The 25180-nt window shown below is 37.6% G+C and overlaps 1 protein-coding gene across 7 annotated transcripts in view; it reads right to left on the bottom strand.

The window, feature by feature from the left end:
* LOC124795089 (protein mono-ADP-ribosyltransferase PARP14-like) overlaps nucleotides 1-25180 on the bottom strand; it is a 40986-nt gene that overhangs the window by 14064 nt on the left and 1742 nt on the right. The window contains exons 2-3 of one of the 7 annotated variants that reach the window (XM_047258915.1): nucleotides 22787-22891; nucleotides 13088-13277 (exon numbers count right to left, since the gene is read on the bottom strand). The exons of 2 other annotated variants lie outside the window; for them this stretch is intronic. The gene's annotated coding sequence lies outside the window, so the exon portion shown is untranslated. The remainder of the gene's footprint in view (nucleotides 1-13087; nucleotides 13278-22786; nucleotides 22892-25180) is intronic. 4 more of the 7 variants (XM_047258917.1, XM_047258914.1, XM_047258918.1 and 1 more) reach the window with 4 other exon arrangements.

Genomic DNA, 25180 nt, shown 5'->3' with positions numbered 1-25180 from the left:
TTGCATGTCTGGTTGGGAGTCCATATGTAATGTTACTGTTTATTGTCAACGAATATATTTGGGCAAGGTTTTAAAACTGTCTGTAAGTGAATGTACAATAGCCCTTTGGGCGTGCAGTGTTTTCTATTTTCTATAAAGAAGGTTTTACTTTTCTCATTTGAAAATTTGTTATACACTCATTGGTGATTAAAGCCAACTGATAGGCTTCATGTATGAATGTTCTCTCACTGGGAGTTTATTATTATAAATGTTATTCCTTCACTATTCTGTTAATACAAAAAATAGTATTTACAGTTCATGTGTAAGGTTACCCTTTTTTTTTCAAAAAGAATACATTTGGGCAAGGCTTTAAAACTATCTGTAAGTGAACTTACGGTAGTCCTTTAGGCGTTCAAGTGTATTCTATTTTTTTATAAAAAGCCTTATCTTTCTCATCTGAAAAGCTGTTATACTTTCTTTGGTATTTAAAGCCAACTGATAGGCTTCATTTACACATGTTCTCTCACTTGAAGTTTATGCTAATTGTGACTTCTGTTGATTGACTTCAATATATATTGTGAGCAATAAAAAGTGAATGCTCCCCTATCCTCAGGCCAGTCCTTCCACTTAGTCCTTTGGGCATTTTATGATATGCCAAGGTAATACCGGTATCAGATGTGTTGTGATGCCTGTGAGAAAATGTGAGAAGGAAATGGCCTGAAGTGTGGTGACACAATTCATGGCTCTGCACCCTCACATTCATCCCTGTTGGTGCACGACTACTGCACAAAAAACGAAATCACTGTGCTGACTCATCCTCCACACTCCGCAGATTTCTTTTTTTATTCCCAACACTGAAAACCCTGTTAAAGGATTAAGATTTGCAACAGTAGATGAGATAAAAGAAAATTTGCAGACAGCACTTCATGTCATCCAGCAAGAGGCGTACTAAGACTGCTTCCAGAAATGGAAACAGTGTTTGGAGCAGTGTATTAATTGAGGAGGAGAGTATTTCAAAGGAGACCATGCACAATAAGTAAAAGGTAAGTGCAGAAAAAGTTTGTGGACAAAGTTCCAGAATTTTTGAACAGACCTCGCATTATGGTCAAATGTTAACAATAAAATATACCAACTATTTCAGTATAGATCACAGAAGAAAAGTACTGCATTGAGAATCATGAACATCGATTTAAAAAAGGTGTTTTAGAGAGAAATTATGGGAAGAATGTTGGGTAGACAGTGTTAATGGAAAATTCAATTCTTTCTTAAACATCTTCTTTAAACAATGGAAGCTGTCGGTGCCAGTTTGAATTACCACAATCGACAGTTTAACATCTGCGTGTGCTTGTAGGCTGAATAATAGAAGTAGGGTTGTCTCAGCTCGATGTAATAATTTATTAACGAAAGCCTGCGGTCGGAACAGACAATAATACACTGCAACCGATAACTCGTGCAAAGGCATGAGAAAAGTTGAGCATGGTAAATTATTCCATATCTAACACATTTGGATTCACGCTTCCGCCACAGAGTAGAACGTAGAACAGAAATCAACAATCAAAGAGTAAATCACAGAACAAATGTCACTTGTGTATAGCGTCTCTGACGTCCAGCAGAAAGTTTCACGGCACTGTACTTTCAAACACCCGTGCATGTCACGGCACTGGACAATGACAGAAGATGCTACAGAAACTCTTGGTTGGAAAATCAACAATGTAGAAAAAGACAGATTGCCACTTACCATAAAGAAGACAACAGTTGCAGACAGGCATAATTAAAGGGCATTCTGGTCCGAACGTGAAATGTCTTTGCTTATGCGAATGAATGGTGTGTGTTTCTTCTTCATCTTCTTCTTTTTCTTCTTTTAACATGTTCTTACAATACTTTTGAGTCTTTTAATCCAAAATACTTTTGAGTCTTTTAATCCCCTAAACCAAATACAGACAAAATTGAACAACAGCAAGAATACGGGGGGGGGGGGGGGGGTTTGGCTGCAGGGAAAAAGTATCTTGTGCTATAAAAAAAAAGAGCTCTATGTAATTCAGAGAACAAGGACTAGCCAACATTTGAAACTCCATTACCATCAATATTGTCCAACTCTCCAGTCTGTTATTAAATGCTCATTTATTATGCACATAAAAAACACTAAGAATAAGGCAAAATTATTTGGAACATTATTAAACAAGAAACAAACAAACCTAATTATCCACATGAAATTAAGTCCCCAGAAAACAGCTCTAGCAGAAACAGTGACACTTTCAAATCACTGGCCACCAAATTCAGTGATTACTTCATCACAGCGGCTGAGAACACTGCCGGCAATATCAGACGTGTCAGATTTTTTTATACAGACATTGCATGCACCACCAATAGACATTACTTTCAAAAATACAGCTCCTATGGTGGTTACATAACTCATCAGGTTACTAAAAAGTAGTATTTCTAATGGTGTTTCTAGCAGAATATTAGAACTTTGTGCTGACTTGCAGCATATTTCCTGTCATACTGAAATATGTTGTCATAACATCCAATAAAACTGTTGATAAAAAGAACAACTCTAATTACAAACCAATATCACTCCTTCAGCCCTTTCAAAAGTATCTGAGGGAGGTCCTATGATAGAATACTGACTCATTTAACCGAGCAAGACTTGTTAACCACCTCTGTTTGGCCTTTAAAGGTTTCTCCATACAGAAACCAATGCAACAGCCCAAGAAAGAACTGCTAACAGAGCTAAACATGAAAAATTATCCGGCTGGTATGTTCAGGAACCTAGCCAAAGGCTTTGATTGTGTGTGTCACAATATCCTGCTTGACAATCTCCAGAGAGTCTCATTAACAGACAGTATCTTGGATATTAAAATAGCCTCAGAATGGGGGAGCATAATATGTGGAGTACCACAGGCATAAGTACTAGGCCCACTCTTGTTGCTAACCTACATAAATGGTCTTCCAGTGACTTTAAAGGGCAGTTCAAAAAGTAATAGAAGCACACTAATGAAGGCCCCAATCGTAGAACATACTTGACAGATAATAGCTAAACAGGCCTATGAGTGATTCTTTGCTAATGCAGTTGCATTAATGAGTAATTTTACTAAAATAGTGAAGTAACTTAACAGTGATAAGAAACAAATAAAAGAAAAACTAGACACTGTGATTGCCATAACCTATAGGTTAGGAATTTTATTACTACGAATGAAAGAAGCATCTCAGTCTTCAAGAAACATGGAAAGACAACTTGTAGAGGCCATGGAAAATCATGTGTCACATATTATGCCTGAAACTGAAGAGGTCAACATTGCTAAACTGAGGCAAAACCCAAATGCAAGACTGGAGTGTATCCGAAAAACAGCACCTATCACTGTCACCAATCATAATAGTAGTAAAAAGACTATGAATCTATCAGGGGGTAATTTTCCAATAACATATAATGGTGAAGTATCAAACATTGCTACTGTGGCATCTGCATCAAGTGCAAACAGTCAGTACATCAGTGAAACAAAATCTATCACTGAAAACAAATCAAATACACATGTAAATGGCAGGGTGAATGGAAACTCTTCAAAAAGTGTCAATAAAAACTGGCAGGAAGTGAACAGTTGAGGAGGCCTAAGAAATTCAAATGTAGCTAAAATAAATAAATAAAAAGAACTGCTCAAAATCACTGCAGACACAGCAAAAGGAAATAAAATAGGGAAAAGCAGGTGAACAGTACGCCTTGAAACCTAATACGTAAACATTCGAAAATGTCAGTGCTAAAAACAGAAGTAAAGTCATAATACATACTGGCAATGAAAATCAACTGCTGTTACGTGAGAATAATGTCCAATTCCACCTAATCAAAGTAAACGGTGGCACCACAGCTAAAACTCTTAACTAACTTCTTACAAAACACTTCTCCGCATTACAGCAGTTTTACAGTTGAACAACTGGAAATGAACGGAATAAATAACAGCTTTGACATTGGTGTTAATTTTTGACCTAAAAGATAAAATTATTGACAACAGTATACGGCCCAAGAATGTTGGGATGAATCATTTTTTATTCTGGAGGATGCTACCTGTACCCATGCAATAAACTCTTCAAGACCAACATCCTAGTGGAAAGGTAAATGACAGCACTGGGAAAAAAGGAAGACTTAGTTATAGCCAACACAAATGTGCAGTGCCTCTGGAGAAAATTTTATATATTGTCACTCTTTGTTGAGGAACTGAGTACCAATGTATTATGCATGTGTCAGCACTGGCTAGCCCAACCAGAAACATGATACTATGGATATACTGAATATCTGCATGGTGATGTGTCTGTGTATGCAAATAGTAAGTGCAGTATCAAGAAAATTGACATAAAACTTATGTGTAAATCTGGGCTTAGAACTATTTGCTTTGGGGCTGCCAAATGCTAACTTAACAGTTGTTTCTGTGTACTGTTCCCCACATAGCAATTCTGAAAATTTCATCAACCAACTGGAATCTGTCTGTGTCATCTAGTGTGCCTAGGAGTAAAAATTGCCTACGTAGAGACTTCAACATTCATATCACAGAATATAGTGATAACCTGAGAGCTTTCATGAACTTAGTAGGCAGCTATGGCCTTTTTGTGGCAAATTATCTACCAAAAAGAGCAGGTGTCTGTCTTGACACAACTGTCACAAGCCTAAATAGCTGGCACTACAAAGTGTAATTTGCCCTACACTAGTAGATCACAATGCAATAATCATTAACTATGGAGAAACTCAGTAAGTACACAACAAATTCACAGCTGGCATTCAAATTATGTGTTCCTCAATAGGGTTGTTGCAATGAAGCATTTAGATGCTTTCAAAACTTCAGTGTCTGCTGTAAACTGACACCAAACAGTTGGAAAATTGGCACCAAATGATGCATTCAGTTGCATGTTCCACACTTTTAAAGTCGAATTTGATGAAATTTTTTCACTAAAACCCAACAGTTATTCAACTAGCAAATCAAAGTACACACAGAAGTAAAGATAGTGTATACTACTAGACTAACTAAAATAAAATATATTGTCCAAATACTAAATAAGCTCAAAGCAAGTAAAGACGCAGACTGTTATTCACATGCCAAAGGGATCTACAGAAAGGAAATAGAAAACGCAAAGAAGAAAAATAATGCCAAATTTATTGAAGAAACTGACAATCCTTGCACAGCAACATTGGATCTGGTTAATGAACACAGGAAAAGAAGCACCACTTGCTCTAATTCTTGCAGTCCAATGAATTTAATTGATATTTCATAACAACAGTCGAAAGCAAAGTATGTGAAATTCCAAACTCTGCAGCTAAAATTCAGAAATAAATGCATCATGACAAAGCAGAAGACTTGTATCCAAATGACATAACAAAAACTGTAAAAAAGAAGTACAAACCCTCAGGGAGTCTCAATATTTAGAGCAGACTCTGTAGTACATCAAACATTATAATCCAGGAAATTGGACAGCCGTAATAAATGTCTCCAAGCTTGGGAATTTCCAGACTCCCTAAAAGTAGTACACGTAGTACCTATTCACAAAAAAGGTAACCCACATGAAGTGTCAAGCTGCAGGCCCACATCTATAATAACAGTACTAGCTCAGGTGATAGAGCCCGTAATGAAAGATCAACTATTGTGTTACTTTTACAATGCACAAAATGACTTTCGGAAGGGCAGGTCAATGACAACAGCAGAACACCAATTAGTTACAAGTATAAGTCTGGGTTTTGAAGACAAAGAGTTTATAGCAGTGGTACTCTGTGACCTTAGAAAGGCATTCAACTGTATCCCAAATAAGGCTCCACTCAGAAAACTAAAATCATATGCTATCGGAGAATCTGTTCTGCGAACTCTTGAATCCTAACCGAGTAACAAAAGACAGGCTGTTATCAGTACAAGAAGTTACAACGTGGTTTGCCAGAGGGGTCCATAACAGGGCCTCTGTTGTTCCCAATTTTCATTAATGACTTAGGCCCTTTTTCAAGCCTGTCCTCAAAAGGAGAGGCTGTTCAACAACCAGTAGTCCTATTCAGTTAAGCCAAGGCATGATTCACCATGAGCAAGATGGAAGTTGATGACGACAGAGAACACAGAGGATGATGTGCATCCTCAGTGATACTGGAGCACTGGCTGACACAACATCCATTAAAGGTCTGGGCATTTTCATCGATACCACGTTAACCTTGCATCAGCACTCTTAATATGTATGTTCCAAACTTTCACAGATCCTATATCTTGTAAGGTAACAGGGGATAATATGGAACTCTTTCAAGTAATTTAAAATTTAAAGCACGGCAGCAGAGATAATATGCTGGGCAAAATAGACCGGAAAATATTTGTTTGTGTTTTGATGGACGTTGTAGTTCCGTTGGATAGTGTTTTGGTTTTCTTTTAATTGCAACGAATTATATAAGTGTGGTGATAATTTGTAAAATTATACAATGTATTTAGATTTAAGTATTTAAATATTATAAAATACTGTAAACGAATTGTGGCCATGTTTAGCAATTATTTTGACTACTGTGGTGTCATGTGACCCGACTCAGGACTGTGGATGTGAGCGGGAAAATCGGGGTCTTTTGTCGTTGGCCGTTGTGGTGGCGAGTTGGGAGCGGCAAAGTGCCGCGAGTGCAAGCATGGACGCCAGGGTATGCGAAGGAACAAAGTGAAAGTGTGTGGGTATGAGACAAACAGTGTACGAATTGCACCGATTATTATTTGTGAACTTAAAAATGCATGGCCACAACGATAAAGTGTTTCTTTTGAATAAATAAGTTTCAATCTGAATGTGTATAGTTCAATTCACTGCTCTTCAAAAGCCAGCCAATATCGGACTCAATAATAGGGGCGCAAATGCAACCATTTACTACCAACCCCCTTTACAGATGAGCCACGTGAAAAATAGGTAGTAAACGAGCCCGAGTTCAGTTGCAATCTCTTGAAGAAACTGAAAAGTATAACATCAGAACAGTAACTGCAAACAGTGTACTATGCAATGTTTCACATCCACATCAGTTATGGAGTGTTGCCATGGGGCCATTCAGCAGACATGAATCATGAGACCAACAGAAAGAGAAATGTAGTTCACCAACACGGCACTTGCAATGAAGACAGTATAGCTCAGCCAAGATATCTATTAACAAAGGCCCAAAACAGCTTCCCAATGGCAACCTTAAAACTATTTAATGCACTGACTAAATATATTACCCTTTATCAATGCAGAAATTTAGAACTAACATTTTGTGCAAATTAAAAGAGCGATCTTTGTACAGTATTGAAGAATTCTTCTCTGGTAATAGCACAGAATCTACTTGAGTTGCAACCGAGTACTGTAACTACAACAGCACCTCTGCCATTTAATAACACTATGTTCTTGTATTGATTTTATATTTGAGATATTGTTGTCAAGTATACTGTAAACTAGTCAACTTTAATATGTTGTATAGTATCCACATTAGTATCATGGTATAAACTGCAATACTGTACTCATTTTATGGTGGTAATATTATTGTATCTTGGTAATATTATTGTATCTTAATGCCCTCTATCCAGTCTTGGCTGGTGAATGAAAGAATTGGTAATAAATAGTAATAACAGTTTAAATCTTAATCTCTCAAAGACTCAAGTTACGCAGTTTCAAACAAGCAATAATAATCAAAACATTAAAGTAAAAATTAATGGTCATACACTAAATGAAAGACACTGTGTAAAATTCCTTCAGGTCCAATTGGGTAACAAGATAAAATGGAGTCAACACATTGATAACTGATGAAGCAACACAGTTCCATGTGTTATGCCTTTAGAAGAATCTCCCAGTGTGTTGCTCTAAAAGTCATGAGTGTTTTGCCTTATGGAATTATCTTCTGGAGCAGTGCACTCAAACTAAATAGTGTCAGTTCTGCAAAACTGAGCAGTAAGAATATTCTGTAAAGTAGATAATCATACATCTTGCAAAGGTCTCTTTAAAGGTCTTGAAATTCTTACCCATTTCTCAACATATTTATACTAAATGGTTTTTGTTGCCCATAATAAAAAAAATAGTTTCAGTTTGTGTGATAAAACCAGTCACAATACAACACAAAATAATTGTCATGTAAACTTTGTCTCCTTGTGCAGTGTGCAGAATGGAGTTATGTACCCTAGTGGTAAGAGATTCAACAAGCTCAGATCTAACAAAAAGCAAGAAATTGGGAATCCCTATCAATCAAAAGAAAATTAAAAAGGTATCTCATCTGCCACACTTTCTACAAATTATCTGAATATCTGGATCAGGGATTAAAAATATGACTCTAAATGACTCATTTTATATAGGTCTAAAAATATTTTCTTTGAAAAATACCACTACAAACAAGTAAATATTAAGCTACTAATAGGAGATAAACAGCAGCTATCATAAAACTGAGGAGAGAGCACATTTTTCCAAAGTAGTTGCTTTCTTACTAATTTACTCGATTACATTTACATGGAACATGTCTAAATAGCATTAAGCAGTACAGTGACTTTGCTGTTACCTGTTGTTGTTGTGGTCTTCAGTCCAGAGACTGATCTGATGCAACTCTCCAAGCTAGTTTATCCTGTGCAAGCCTCTTCATCTCCGAATAACTAAAGTAACCTACATCCTTCTGAATCTGCTTAGTGTATTCATCTCTTCATCTCCCTCTACGATTTTTACCCTCCACGCTTCCCTCGAATACTAAATTGGTGATCCCTTGAGGCTGCAGAACATGAACTACCAACCAATCCATTCTTCTAGTCGAGTTGTGCCAAAAATTCGTCTTCTCCTCAATTCTATTCAGTACCTCCTTATTAGTTATATGAGATCTACCCATCTAATCTTCAGCATTCACCTTTAGCACATTTTGAAAGCTTCTATTCTCTTCTTGTCTAAACTGTTTACCGTCCATGTTTCACTTCCATACATGGCTACACTCCATACAAATACTTTCAGAAACAACTTCCTGGCACTTAAATCTATACTCAATGTTAACAAATTTCTCTTCTTCAGGAACGCTTTCCTTGCCATAGCCAGTCTACATTTTATATCCTCTCTACTTCGACCATCATCAGTTATTTTGCTGCCCAAGTAGCAAAACTCATGGGGTTCTCTTATATCCTCCTTTCAAGATACTGTCCATTCCATTCAGCTGCTCTTCCATGTCCTTTGCTGTCTCCGACAGAATTACATCATCGACAGTTATTATTTCTTCTCCATGGATTTTAATTCCTTCTTCAAAGTTTTTCTTTTGTTTGCTTTACTGCTTGCTCAATATACACGTTGAACAACATCAGGGATAGGCTACAACCCTGTCTCACTCCCTTCTTAACCACTTCTTCCCTTTCGTGCCCCTAGACTCTTATAACTGCAATCTGGTTTCTGTACAAGTTGTAAATAGCCTTTCACTCCCTGTACTTTAGACCTGCCACCTTTAGAATTTGAAAAAGAGCACTCCAGTCAACATTGTCAAAAGCTTTTTCTACGTCTACAAATGCTAGAAACAGTATTTTGCAAAACTGACATGCTTTCTTCTGGATTGGAATTATTATATTCTTCTTGAAGTCTGATGGTATTTCGCCTGTCTCATATATATTGTCTACTCCTGCAGCCTTGTTTCGACCTAGGTCTTTCAGTGCTCTGTCAAATTCTTCACACAGTATCATACCTCCAATTTCATCTTCATCCACGTCCTCTTCTATTTCCATAACATTGCCCTCAAGTACATAGCCCTTGTACAGACCCTCTATATACTTCTTCCACCTTTCAGCTTTCCCTTCTTTGCTTAGGACTGGTTTTCCATCTGATCTCTTGGTATTCATACAGGGGTTCTCCATTCTCCAAAGGTCTCTTCAATTTTCCCATAAGCAGTATCTATCTTACCTCCAGTGATACTTCTACATCCTTACATTTGTCCTCTAGCCATACCTGCTTAGCCATTTTGTACTTCCTGTCACTATCATTTTTGAGACATTTGTATTCCTTTTCACCTGTTTCATTTATGGCATTTTTAGATTTGCTTCTATCACCAATGACATTCATATCTCTTCTGTTATCCAATGATTTCTACTAGCCCTCATATTTTTACCTACTTGATCCTCTGCTGCCTTCACTATTTCATCTCTCAAAGTTACCCATACTTCTTCTATTTATTTATTTCCCCTGTTCTTATGAACCATTACCTAATGCTCTCTCTGTAACTCTCTGCAACCTCTGGTTCTTTCAGTTTATCCTGGTCTAATTTCCTTAAATTCCTACCCTTCTCCAGTTTATTCAGTTTTATTGTGATCAGAGTCCATATCTGCCCCTGAAAATATCTTCAAATTTAAAATCTGGTTACTGAATCTCTTTTCTACCATTATATAATCTCTCTGAAACGTTCCACTGTCTCCAGGCATCTATCATGTGTACAGTCTTCTTTCATTATTCTAAAAGCAAATATCACCTATGTTATGCTCTGTGCAAAATTCTGTCAGGCAGCTTCCTCTTTCATTCCTTACCCCAGTCCATATTCACTTACTGCTTTTCCTCCACTTCCTTTTCCTACAATCAAATTCCAGTCCCCCGTGACTATTAAATTTTTGTCCCCCTTAACTATTTGAATAATTTCTTTTGTTGCATCATACATTTGCTCAATTTCTTCATCATCTGCAGAGCTAGTTGGCATATAAACTTGTATTACTGGAATAGAAGTGGGCTTCGCGTCTATCTTGGCTACAATAATGCGTTCACTACGGTGTTTGTAATAGCTTATCTGTGTTCCAGTTTTTTTAATTCATTATTAAGCCTATTACTGCATTGACTGATTTTGTATTTATAATCCTGCATTCACCTGACCAGAAGTGTTGTTCCTCCTGCCACTGAACTTCACTAATTTCCAATATATCTAACTTTAACTTATCCATTTCCCTTTTTAAATTTTCTAACCTACCAGCCCAATTCACAGATCTGACATTACACACTCTGATATGTAGAATGCCATCAGAGAATGTTTCTCCCGATAATGACGTCCTCCTGTGTAGTGCCACCCAGAGATCTGAATCGGGGACTATTTTACCTCCGTAATATTTTACCGAGGAAGACGCCATCATCATTTAACCATACAGTAAAGCTGCATGCCCTTGGAGAAAATTATGGCTATACTTTCCTCTTGCTTTCAACTGTTCGCAGTACCAGTGCAGCAAGGCCGTTTTGGTTGATGTTACCAAGCAACACCCCTCAATCACACTTTATATTGTTCCACATCCCTGATGGTTCTCCTTCTTGATATAGTACATAAAACCTAATTGATGAATGACTGCTAAGAGTGAGTGTGCTTGAAAATGGTTGCCATATGATTGTCTAATGACTGAGTACTATACTAATGTATATCTGTTCCCTGGTATGAGTTTGTTTTCTGGGTCAACTCTCATACTGCTTATAACTCTCAGGACAGTCGTAAAGAAGAGTGACCAAAAAGGATGGGAATTCTTCTTTTGCCACATATTTATTTTCTTGGAAGTGCAGTGTTTATTAAGAAATATACAATAATATTTCCTAATATCTTCCTCAAAAATGAAAACAGACATGGGACGGAAAAAAACTTTCACACTCACCAAGTAAAAACAGGACTTTGCCAACAAGGAGCACTACAATATATTTAAATTATGTAGAATAACTGCCAAAAGAAATTACTGTAGAAAATGACCTCACAAAATTCAAAGCAGCCTTGATAGGATATTTACTTATGAATTGTGTTCCTCCACAAAGTTTGAGGCGATAAAAGTCTTAAAAGCTTGTAAGAGTGTTGCAGGGTAGGTTGTGCAGAGAAACAATTGTTAAGAAAAAAATTCTACATGTTGCCCTGTTTCAGAGCTAATTAGCTTTGAAGTTAGCCAATCAGGCCACTGTGCGCACAAATTCAAGCATGTTGTCATATACAACTAGTGTCAAGTATTCTCACAGTATAGATGATAGTGCACGAGACTGCTCAGCTTTTGGCTTTTGTTTAATCCTTGATACTGTGCCATGCCCAATTTTTGTATCTGTCTCTTGTTCAGTTTTAGGAAAGCAACCGAACATGTTTGTGACACTTTCTGTGGAAGGCTGCTTGAATTTGTGTGCGCATTAGCCTGATTGTCTAACTTTGATACTAATTAACTCAGAAATGGCACAATGTATCGACTTCTTTTTAACAGTTATTATACAGCACAACACACCATTCAGTTGTAATTATCTCTAGGGCAATAAGTTAATCACTTGTGAAGCATGTATATATGTCACTGATTTATTTATAATTACCTATTTAAAGTTTATATATGCTTAAACCATGCCTGTTCACAAATACTGTTATTACAAAAACATACAGTAAATGTTGCAACTTATTTGTATCACGGATATGTAATAGATATTCAGTCACAATTCTCTATTTAAATTTAGTACAGCTATAAATAATACCTTATGCAATATCTAACGCGCTGAACCGTAAGTGTGAGACTTACTGGACCACACAAAATATGATACACAACAATACCTGAAACAAATCTACGAAAAATGGCATGTACTATAACTTACTACCTGGATAAAAAATACTGTTGGCTGAACACAATCTTGGTGCCATTAAGAGAGGGTTGTTTTTCATTTTAATATCCTCCTATAATGTACAAGTAAAATTATTTGTGTTCTATGTGCTGTGTAGGTCTATCAATTCGACAAAGGTTGTTCGTTGTTGTGGGACGTGATCTGCTGGCAACATGCAAACCATGCACCTGTACTTGGTAATCAAAAGGAAGCATGGGAGATAAATCATGTGTTGACTGCTGGCCACCACCTGGAGTGTTGGTTCCAGGCTGGATGCCCTCTTGAGCCCCAGCTTTCAGCTAGCAATGTCGTGACACCTTTCCCATTTGTTGCTTCTCAGACTTTGTACCAACACTTCTTGACTACCTTGACTAGCTACTCCTTCACGAACCAACCTGGGTACAAATCTCTTGCATGGTCCTCCTATACATGTTCTTACAGAACATTTACAATTTACAGCCTTTACAAGGTATTTTTCTCCACCCAGTTGGTCTACTTGTTCATTCCAATTTCTCCTATTTTCCTTTATTTTCTCATTTAAGTTATATATTCCTAAATGTTTCCTTACCTCTTCATTTCTTTCTTGGTCTTCCCTTGTACATCCTTCCACACTTCTTAGAAATCATATTTCTTCTGACTGTATTCTACTTTCTTGATATCTTGTTCTTGCCCACACTACACTTCCATAAATAAGGGTTGGTACTGCTATTGTTTTATTAAACTTCAGCTGGGTTTCTTTTCTGGATTTATTCTGCAAACTTTTTACAATAGTTAAACATAAGGAAGTATAGGGTGATTATAATTAAAGTTAAACTTTCAAGCTGCTGTAGAAATAACACCACTGTTCAGAATGACATCAAATTGCAATGGAATATTATCGGAGAAGGGCAAACACATTGGCAGAAGAATAATAAATAGTTACAATATATAACAATAGATGACACTGTAAGCATCTTAATTTAATAGTGATCAGCTACAATTGACAAATGAATCATACAACATTGCCTAAGGTGCACATTTGATGTTAAACAAACTGTACTACTCAGTGTGCATGGGTGTACAGGTATGATACTGTTAGTTACATAAGAACATCCACCATGGCAACGTCATATCACATCAGATGGGAAAAATTGGTTTTTAATTGTCCCGAGGCCAAAAACCCCATAAAAAGCATCACTCACGTCGGTTTTTAATTGTCCTGAGGCCGAAAACAACATAAAAAGCATCAGTCAAATCGGTTTTTAATTGTCCTGAGGCCAAAAACCGCATAAAAAGCATCAATCAAAATCAAATTGGATTATTAATTTCCATGTGACTGGTGCAAAACATGATCAATATGCTGTCCACCATTTCCTGCAACAAGTTGAAATTGAGAAACAGCACGTTCCTCGAAGCGTTTCCGGGGTTATGTTCAGAATGTGTTGTGCAATGTGAGCCTTCACTGCAGCTAAGTTCGCAATCTGAACACTGACCAACACCCCCTTTCAGATGGCCCCAAAGCCAGAAGTCTCACAGATTAAGATCAGGTGACTGGGATGGCCACACTGTAGGGAAATTATGGCTGATGAATTCCAGCATTTCCGAAATGGCACTTCAGCAGCTGCTTAACTGGATTTGCAATGTGCGGAGGTGCGCCATCTTGCATAAAAATGATCTCACCCACACATCCACGCTGTTAGAGAGCTGGAATGACATGGTTGTGCAAAAGGCACTCATAGCACTTACCAGTGATGGTACAGGTAACAGGACCAGAACCACCTGTATCTTCGAAAAAATATGGCCCTATGATAAATGATGCCATAAACCTGCACCACACAGTGACCTTTTAAGGATGAAGTGGTACTGGTTGATTTGCTTGTGGATTTTCAGTTGCCCGTATTCGACAATTCTGTGTACTGACCTATCCTGTCAGATGGAAGTGGGCTCTGTCTGTCCACAAAATCTTCCACGGTCGATTATTGTCCACTTCCACGTGAGCAAGAAATTCTAAAGCAAAGGTTTCTCTTGCTGGTAGGTCAACAGGAAGCAACTCGTGCACATGGGTAATTTTGAATGGAGAGCAAAGAAGGATGTTTAGTTGGATTTTAAACATCATGCTCAAGGGTATGTCAAATGTTCGGGCAATTCTCTGTGCACTAAACATTTGCACACCACCACTCATCTCCTCCTGCATTGATGTGGCCACTGCTTCCACTGACAACAAGTTGATTCATTTCCTCCCTCTACCAGGTTGCACACCAAAGAACCCACCTTTTTGAATTTCCGAGTTATTTTCTCCAGACCCACAGCAGTCATGGGACCAATGCCTTTTTCCAAACCCTTCAGTGACCGGAACTTCTACAGAGCAACATGTGCGCAGTCATCATTCTTGTAATACAGCTTCACAAGTAGAGCGTGATCCTGCATAAAGACAGTAATGGCGAACATTGCAGACACGAAAGGAGGAAAAGCCGTGTACCTGGCATGTTCATGGCAACTTCAATGGGTCATGCACATGACAGGGGTTTTCATTTACATATTCTGACACACACACACTGCCATCTATTGATCAATTTAAATCACTATTTTTTTTCTTCTGCCATACATTTTCCGCCTTCTCAGATAATATTCCATTGCAATTTGACATAATTCTGACCAGTGGTGTTATTTCTATAGCATTTTGAAAGTTATAACTTTAATTATAATCACCCTGTAAATTTACTTAATTTTTTTTTCCACATCATGGTTGTATTCATAACTGATATTGCATCTTAGATATTAAAAATGTTTTACTTCCTCAAAGATTTTATTATTCAAGACTATTTTAGATCTTACTGGTTGAGTCTGCCCTGAAATGTCATTACTTTCATTTTATCTACTGACAATGCAAGGTTGTAATCTGAGACTATCTGCTGCAACTTATTTGGAGGTAATTATTTACAAGACATTGATCACTGCTGTTCCCATAATGCATTCAAAAGTTATTTGGAGATCATTTTCATTCTCTGTAATCAGAGTTAGGTCATCTGTATATAAAATTGCACTTAAGTCTCCTATCATAATCTAAACGAACTCCATTTATGTTCAACATTTTCCATTTGCTGATAACTTCATTTATTTGTATATTGTTGAGTGTTGGAGAAATACAGCATCCTTGTCATACTCCTTTGTTTGTGTTAATTGGCTTTGATGTTATATTTAGCATGTTGTTGTTGTTGTTGTTGTTGTTGTGGTCTTCAGTCCTGAGACTCGTTTGATGCAGCTCTCCATGCTACTCTATCCTGTGCAAGCTTCTTCATCTCCCAGTACCTACTGCAGCCTACATCCTTCTGAATCTGCTTAGTGTATTCATCTCTTCGTCTCCCTCTACGATTTTTACCCTCCACGCTGCCCTCCAATACTAAATTGGTGATCCCTCGATGTCTCAGAACATGTCCTACCAACCGATCCCTTCTTCTAGTCAAGTTGTGCCACAAGCTCCTCTTCTCCCCAATTCTATTCAATACCTCCTCATTAGTTATGTGATCTACCCATTCTTCTGTAGCACCACATTTCGAAAGCTTCTATTCTCTTCTTGTCTAAACTATTTATCGTCCACGTTTCACTTCCATACATGGCTACACTCCATACAAATACTTTCAGAAACGACTTCCTGACATTTAAATCTATACTCGATGTTAACAAATTTTTCTTCTTCAGAAACGCTTTCCTTGCCATTGCCATTCTACATTTTATATCTTCTCTACTTCGACCATCATCAGTTATTTTGCTCCCCAAGTAGCAAAACTCCTTTACTACTTTAAGTGTCTCATTTCCTAATCTAATTCCCTCAGCATCACCCGACTTAATTCGACTACATTCCATTATCCTCATTTTGCTTTTGTTGATATTCATCTCATACCCTCCTTTCAAGACACTATCCTTTCCGTTCAGCTGCTCTTCCAAGTCCTTTGCTGTATCTGACACAATTACAATGTCATCGGCGAACCTCAAAGTTTTTATTTCTTCTCCATGGATTTTAATATCTACTCCGAACTTTTCTTTTGTTTCCTTTATTGCTTGCTCAATATACAGATTGAATAACATCGGGGATAGGCTACAACCCTGTCTCACTCCCTTCCCAACCACTGCTTCCCTTTCGTACCCCTCGACTCTTATAACTGCCATCTGCTTTCTGTACAAATTGTAAATAGCCTTTCGCTCTCTGTATTTTACCCTTGCCACCTTCAGAATTTGAAAGAGAGTATTCCAGTCAACATTGCCGAAAGCTTTCTCTAAGTCTACAAATGCTAGAAACGTAGGTTTGCCTTTCCTTAATCTTTCTTCTAAGATATGTCGTAGGGTCAGTATTGCCTCTTGTGTTCCAACATTTCTACGGAATCCAAACTGATCTTCCCCGAGGCCGGCTTCTAACAGTTTTTCCATTCATCTGTAAAGAATTCGTGTTAGTATTTTCAGCTGTGACTTATTAATCTGATAGTTCGGTAATTTTCACATCTATCAACACCTGCTTTCTTTGGGATTGGAATTATTATATTCTTCTTGAAGTCTGAGGGTATTTCGCCTGTCTCATACATCTTGCTCACCAGATGGTAGAGTTTTGTCAGGACTGGCTCTCCCAAGGCTGTCAGTAGTTCTAATGGAATGTTGTCTACTCCGGGTGCCTTGTTTTGACTCAGGTCTTTCAGTGCTCTGTCAAACTCTTCACGCAGTATCATATCTCCCATTTCATCTTCATCTACATCCTCTTCCATTTCCATAATATTGTCCTCAAGTACATCACCCTTGTATAGACCCTCTATATACTCCGCCCACCTTTCTGCTTTCCCTTCTTTGCTTAGAACTGGGTTTCCATCTGAGCTCTTGACATTCGTACAAGTGGTTCTCCTTTCTCCAAAGGTCTCTTTAATTTTCCTGTAGGCAGTATCTATCTTACCCCTAGTGAGATAAGCCTCTACATCCTTACATTTGTCCTCTAGCCATCCCTGCTTAGCCATTTTGCACTTCCTGTCGATCTCATTTTTGAGACGTTTGTATTCCTTTTTGCCTGCATCATTTACTGCATTTTTGTATTTTCTCCTTTCATCAATTAAATTCAATATTTCTTCTGTTACCCAAGGGTTTCTACTAGTCCTCATCTTTTTACCTATATATTTAGCATACCAACAAAAATTTCAGTGTTTGTGTATAGACTCTTAATGGCATTTATAAGGTGAGATGAATAATCTTGTTCAGCCACGATATTCCATAGCATTTCTCTACTCACATTATCAAAATCTGTGCCCCATAATTTAATGCCATCTCAAGGATGCACACATCATGCCTATCCTGACCATGTCTATTCTACACCTTACAACATTCTTTAGGTTGAAAGTAGTGACAGGGGCGGGAAGAAATTGAGAAGCAAACATAACTTTTTAATTCTTAGAGAAACTTTAGCCCAGATTACTACTTATATGGCCAAATATTTTGGAAAAGTACTGTGGGAGTACATCAACCAGTCTTTGGATTGCAAAAAAAAAAAAAAAAAAAAAAAAAAAAACAATCATTTTTTTATGAATGTGACAGCAAATTATTTCAAAGTGTTGAGGTTTCCAAATAAACTACTAACTTGCTTTATTACTCCTCTCTAGAAATATTCCAATAAAGCCAGTTGATTTCTCCTTTTTCTGTTTATATGGTGTGTCTGATTAACTTAAAATGAGTACCAGAAAGCAATCTGGAGTGAGGACCAGGTGTTTGAGAGGTAGACTGACACTATCAAATTTTTATTAAAACTAAACACTCATCCAAATTTTATCATTAATCACACTCTTACTGTTTGGGTACTCCTTCTGTGGATTATATGTCCCAGTGGATATTCAGCAAATAATTTTCAACTAAATCATTCACAGAAATTTGCAGCTACACAGAACTACTTCCTTTAATATTTTAATTTACAAGAAATTACTTAACCAAAAGACTGTAAAAGCATAATGATCATTTACACAACTAAAATTTACTTGATCCTGCTTCAGGCACAACATTCTATTAAACATGAAATAGTACTTAAGGATTATTTTTTGGATTTATGTCTACACCCCGCACATCATACAAGGAAAGCATCTCACATGCTGTCACAATCAGGTAGGCTTTAACAATCCTTAAGGTTACATTAATTACCTACACTTGACAAGGATTAGTAAATTTCTTCTGATCGCAGGTTGTTTAGCAATGCAGGCACCCCAATAACTTCACACTCACTACATAAACAACTGCCACACAGCATACAGTGGCAATTGGCTCCAGACTAGTATTACTGACAATATCCACTGCCAGTCCTTAAATGCCATGTATATCATACATTTCGTCAGGTAATAGCCTTACTGCTTTGCTGTCTATCAGTCACACAGCCTACTTGCTGTCCATCAGTCACACAGCCTACTTCTGTTGTACAAAATCCAACAATCTCCACCCCCAGGGAACAGTTGCACAACATCTCCGTAGGCATACCCAACCTTGAAATCTGAATAAATGCACACAATCTGTACTGAGCATGCCCAGGAGGAACCTGCCATCTCCTCATGCCAACTAATACTGACTGCCACCCTCCTTCTAGTTCTGGTTTCTGACCCAGGATGGAGCCACTGCCAAGCACCAAAGACATTTGCCATCACAAATGTGTCACTCCACGGCACATACTCCCCCACTCCCCCAACAAGCAACTACCATTTAGGATCCTTAAGCAAGGGTCCCCTGCCTTTAACTACTGGCTTTACTTGGGGCAGGTTTCATAAACTCCATAATCTCCCAAGGCTTGTGATACTGTGGTTGTAGTTTTGTGGTGATCTTATGAATAGCCTTACCAGCTGCCCTCCGATTCCACAATACAATCTTATCCACAATCTGGTAAGGTTTAGGCCACCAGCCATTGTTACATTTTAGTGCTCACACCCATGAACATTTCTGATACTACTGGATGCTTTCCTCCACTGGACAACAAATTTCTCTGGCAAAACTTTGTCAGGCAACAAACCCAAAACAGACATGTTGCTCAGTGGAGCAGTAGCTTCAAACACAAAAAATAAGTCACCAGACATGGCCCTATGACACTCATGCCTAGCCATATTAAGCGCTGGCATTAACCCTGGTAGAGGAAGGTCCCATAAGGTTTTTTTTCACAACTGTGATAAGCGATTAAAGCAGAACGCAAGTTCCTATTAACTCGTTCTGCATAGGAGAGGTTCAGGTGGTACAGGATGGTAGTGTTATGGTGTATCTCTAGGCCCACATAAAAGTTCTTGAAGACATATGATGTAAGACATGTAGCACTGTCTGTAATGAAGGACTGTGGTAGGAAGCACATAGCAAACACACTCTTCAGTTTATGAATCACCACCTTGGTGGTAGCTACCTCAAACCACGTCAACTGCAAGAAGGCATCTATGCAAACAAAAATATAGGTATTACCTCCTTTAGACTTAGGTAGTGGCCCCACAAAATCAGTATACATCTTATATCATACCTTTTCCACAGGTTTAGGGGTAAGGAGTCCTACCTTACTGTTTTGAGCAGACTCACTTTCCACAGACGGCTTACAAATAGAAATTCTGTTCTTTATATCTCTGTCCATGTTGTTCCACACAAATTTCCCTCTAATTTCTTGTCTTAAACATCCAAAATGACAACCAACCAGTGATTCATGGTAATAATGAAAAATATAAGGAATTATGTCTTATGGAATCACAATTTTTAGTTTTTTTTATCATACCATGAAATATAACAAAACAAATTCTTGTTAAATAAATAAGGTGTGTACAGTTCACCCTTTTACAATTTTTCTTTAATACCATGAATTTCCATGTCCTTAACTTGATAACTTGGATTTCTTTAAACAACTGGGGCACACAAATTAGTACTTGTTGGCATTTGCTCTCCCATCTCACCATCTGTTTTTAGCATCCTACCAAGGGTATCGGCTATTACATTATCAGTTCCACAAATACTGAAGGTATCAAATTTAAAGGCAAGTGTTTGTGTTGCTCATCTTGCTATTCACCATGTTTTCCTGGATCCATCCAAAACCCAATGAAACACTGAATCACAAATATTTTTTTGCAGCTGATACAAATATCCTAATTACAGGAAACACCCCAAATGAACTATGCGCAGATGTACATAAACCTAAGCACAATTGTATGGTTGGTTTGAGGGGAATAAGCTGCTGACAAACACAAAAAACAACATCCCTAAATTCATGTTTACAAGGTGATGCATACGACACCAGTATGATAATAATCTCCAATAAAATTACACCTTCCTCGGAAATAAAGGTTTTAGGCATTTGACTTCAAAATGACTTCAAATGGCATACACACATAAACAAAATAAATGGAATGCTAAATAGAATAAGTAATAGACTGCATTTACTCTCTGTTAAAAGAAATTTCCACAGCATTCTACTGTATGGAATTATACTCTGAGTTAATACAGCACATAGTTCAGTCATTTCCTTAGCTCAGAAAAGAACTATAAGAGCAATGTATCATGTTTGACAAACAGATTTTTCCAAACCCCCTCTCAAAAGTCATCAGTCCTAACACTTCTCTGTTTGTATTTACTATAAATTTGTAAATATGTCAGAACAAGTTTAAAAGACATAAATAAAACTTTAAGATGCATGAGCATGATATATGGCAAAAGGAACAGGTTCGTGTCCAATAAATAAGGACATCATCCAACAAAACTTCCACTACAAAGAGTGCTATACAAGTTTACAACAGTCTTCCACTTTTTCATAAAACCCCAAGGGCATTCTTACTGGATCATTGTTTCTATTCACCAACAGAAGCTTTAGGACATTTGAAATACCAGAGACTTGAAACAAGGCAGTGTAGCTACTACAATAGTGCAAATTCTTTTATGGACAAAGCAAAAAATTCATATGCTTGCTGAAGTAATACTGTTTTTGCACTTTGTGTGTGTGTGTGTGTGTGTGTGTGTGTGTGTTTTATATCTGAAACTTCCTGGCAGATTAACACTGTATGCCAGACTGAGACTCAAACTCAGGACCTTTGCCTTTCTGGGCAGTAATGCTAGTTCTGCAAGGTTCACAGAAGAGCTTCTGTGAAGTTTGGAAGGTAGGAGACGAGGTACTGGCAGAATTGAAGCTGTGAGAATGGGTCACAAGCCGTGCTTGGGTAGCTCAGTTGGAAGAGCACTTGCCTGCAAAAGGCAAATGTCCCAAGTTCGAGTCTCAGCCTGGCACACAGTTTTAATCTGCCAGGAAGTTTCATATCAATGCACATTCCACTGCAAAGTGCAAATCTCATTCTGTTTTGTGTTTGTTTGTGGTTTTGTATTGTATCCCATAATGTGGAAAGATTTTTAGGATGAATAAATAAATAAATATTTATCAATTTAGGCAGAAAAGCATCATCAAATGATGTGCTTCAGGTTTTCATGTTAAGTATACTATTATATTTTTGTGTGTGAATTGTAGCTCCAATCGCATCTTCTTGCAATGAACAGAGCCTTTCCTCCATAACAAAAAGCAGTGGTTAGAACAGACAAACTGTGAGACAAGGATAAAACTAAACTCAGAATGGGAAACCACTATCTGGAACATTATCCACTCCTGCTCTGAACATAATTACTGTATATGCTCTTCTAAAGACTTTACATGACTATTACCAAAACTTGTAATGTTTATTGTTGAACAAAGAACATACTCAACACAAATAAAAACACTGTGAACTGCTGTGTATACACTTGTGAGTGATCTAACTAAAAATTTCATCTACAGTGTTTTTGTTCCTCTACTGTCATGTGCGGAACATGAGCGTGATGACAGTAACACCAAAACATATTACAAGAGGCTATCAGGCCTGTTATAGAAGGTCCCATTATGTCTAACCAAGGAGTAATTCCGCTTTCAGTACACTAAAAATCCACTGGTAACTACTCAATTGTTATGGACCATGTGTGGGTAAGAAAAGTAACATATGAACAATTTTTTTGGTTTGTAGTAACAGACAACTTAACCCAATTCTATATACTAGTATGGCAAGCTTAATTTTTGTTAAAATATAAAAAATCCAAAGGATGATTAGTATTGTAAGAACTTTAACACTTTAAATCACAACCATTTTAAAGCATTTCCAGTCCTGGTTTAAAGAAACAAAGTTCATTCAAAATGTGAGGTTTGTTACTGTCATTCTAAAACAAACTAAATTTCACTAATCACAGAGCCATTTATCCATCGAGGACACAATATTATCCCCAGTTACTTTACTAAAACCTAACTCACGTGTCTGGACTGGGTTTCAAATCCCACAATTCCTGCGGACAGTTCCAATATCTCAGTAACTAATCCATCTCATCAACTCCAACTGAAAAAACAATAAGCATGCACCTGTAAGAGAGAAATTTGGTAGACTTTACTGGCTGCTTCTGGAGAAGATAAAAAACAAGTAACACAGAACATATCTGATAATTTTGGAAGTGTGTAGGATGTTAAGCATAGTAAGAAGGGTAGAATAACAAAAATGATAGGATCTGAACAAGATGAAGGCTCCCATGGCGCAGATGATGCAGATTTTGCAACAATAGAGGAAGAATTAAATACCCTGAATCAGTCAACTACAGAGTTAGATGTTAGCCCTGTTAAGAAACCATGGTCAGTGAAGTCGAGTCATAAGCTCTATGCATCATGAAAGTGCAGATAAATTACTAAAGCTATGGATCAATACACTACAGCAAAACTGATCACCCTCTTCAAAGAAGAAATTTCATCTTCAGAAGAAAATGATTCAAAGCACTCCTGCACCTCTTGCCAGGAACTTTTCACAAATATAAATTCAGCTGTTGAACACTGCGCATCCTACAGTGAAAAGGTGCAAGTTTTAACTATTATTCCAGAGACATTTTCAAAGAAAACAATTTCGAACCACATTCCATCAGTATCAAAGTACATGGTAGACAAATCAAGAAATGTGAGGGCTGTAAAACGAGTCTTTGGAAGACCAGATCCATGTTGTGGTTATCCTGTAAAAGCAGTTCAAGTTCAAATAGTGCAGTCATGTACTACGACATAAGTGGGTAGTTCCACATGCACCTAGAGCTGTCTGTTTATGTATGTACTGTGCGAATTTTGAACTGTGTGTGGTAACTCTGAAAAGCTTACTGGAACACATGACATAGGACACCTTGGTTGGGCGTGTGAAGTCATTAGTCTGTGACGTAAAGCAAATGTGGTGACTGCCTGGAAAGGGAAGACTGTTTTTACAGATACTTGGCCTGGAAGACGTAGCAGATAACTCTGCAGAAATTACATATGCAACATGGGAGGAAAATAAACTAATTAAGAAAACTGTTGCCTTTGGCAATTTCATTGATGAACTAGGTAAATGGTCAGTGAAGGCAGTAACACACCAGCATCTGAAGAAATTGCAACAATAACACATTGCAGAAGTGAAAGGGTGTGTACAGGCTGAAGAACTATGTTTAGTGCTTCACTGTGATTTTGCTGACAACTAGTCTGTAATTCTCCCACATGAAGTACAAGGGTATCAATGGAGTAATGACTAGGTTTGAATTTTTAGAGGAGTGACATATTTTCAAAACAAGACCATAAGTGTTTTCGTTATAAGTGATGACACAGGACATGACTCAGCACATGCTTTACTAGCAATGCACAAAATTCTTCAACTGCAAGCAGGGGCAAAGAGGATCATCATTATTTCTGTAGGTACTCCTAGTCATTTTAAAAATCGTTACCAGCTGTTTGAACTGAATAAGTCACTTTTGCCAACTGACTGGGTATACAGTGCTACTGGTCACAGGAAGAGGCCTTGTGATGGTGTAGGAGGCCTGCTGAAGCACCATGCTACAAAACATAATTTTTCCAGACCAAATACAGCTGCAATTCAGAATGCTGAAGATTTTATAAGAGTCATGAAATCTTAAACCTCCGAGTCCTCAATCTTTTGTACAAAGAGGAAATCGAAGAATTCCATAAAAACAAAAATGAAGAATTGTCCAAACGAACTAATCCTGTTTCAGGAATTCAGAAGACACATTTTCGGACTCAAAGTGATGGACGAACTCATATTGCATGCACTTCAAGGAGCAAGAAATAAGAAATTTTGTTCATTCAGTCAACACCTCAGAAGCAGCAGGCTAATGTTCAGATTCACAACCTGAGAAGGTGGATGTTTGTGGCGTGTGTGTATGACTATGACTGATGGATTGCAGAAATCATAGACAACAGTTATGAGTTAAACGACATTGTAGTGAACTTTATGCTGCCTCATGGACTAGCTGCTGGATGTAGGTTTCCAGCTGAAGGACAGCAGCAACACCATCGGTGCTCACTTCCTGTTCACAATGTTTTGAAGATTGTAAGTGCTCCAGTTCCTATTGGCTCAACAGGAAGGCATCACTCTATATCAAAGGAAGATACTGAAGCAATAGAACACATTTTTAGTTCACTGACTGGCTGATTTCAGTACAATGCAGAGAGTACAGAAGTTGCACAAATTGAAAACTTTAATTTTTTGGACCTTTCTCATACATTCTGGGACCATTTAAAACGCTTGAAAAATGAGTCTCTTACTCATCTTTCAAAACTAAAATTTGTAAAAGCTGCTCAAGCTAAAAGTGAAAGCTCTCCTTTTCATGGAATGTTGAACTATATAGTACT

The sequence above is a fragment of the Schistocerca piceifrons genome, chromosome 4, assembly GCF_021461385.2.
Source record: "Schistocerca piceifrons isolate TAMUIC-IGC-003096 chromosome 4, iqSchPice1.1, whole genome shotgun sequence".
NCBI lineage: Eukaryota > Metazoa > Arthropoda > Insecta > Orthoptera > Acrididae > Schistocerca > Schistocerca piceifrons.
Note: the sequence above shows the minus strand (reverse complement) of the source record. Positions and strands in the feature narration are given on the sequence as shown.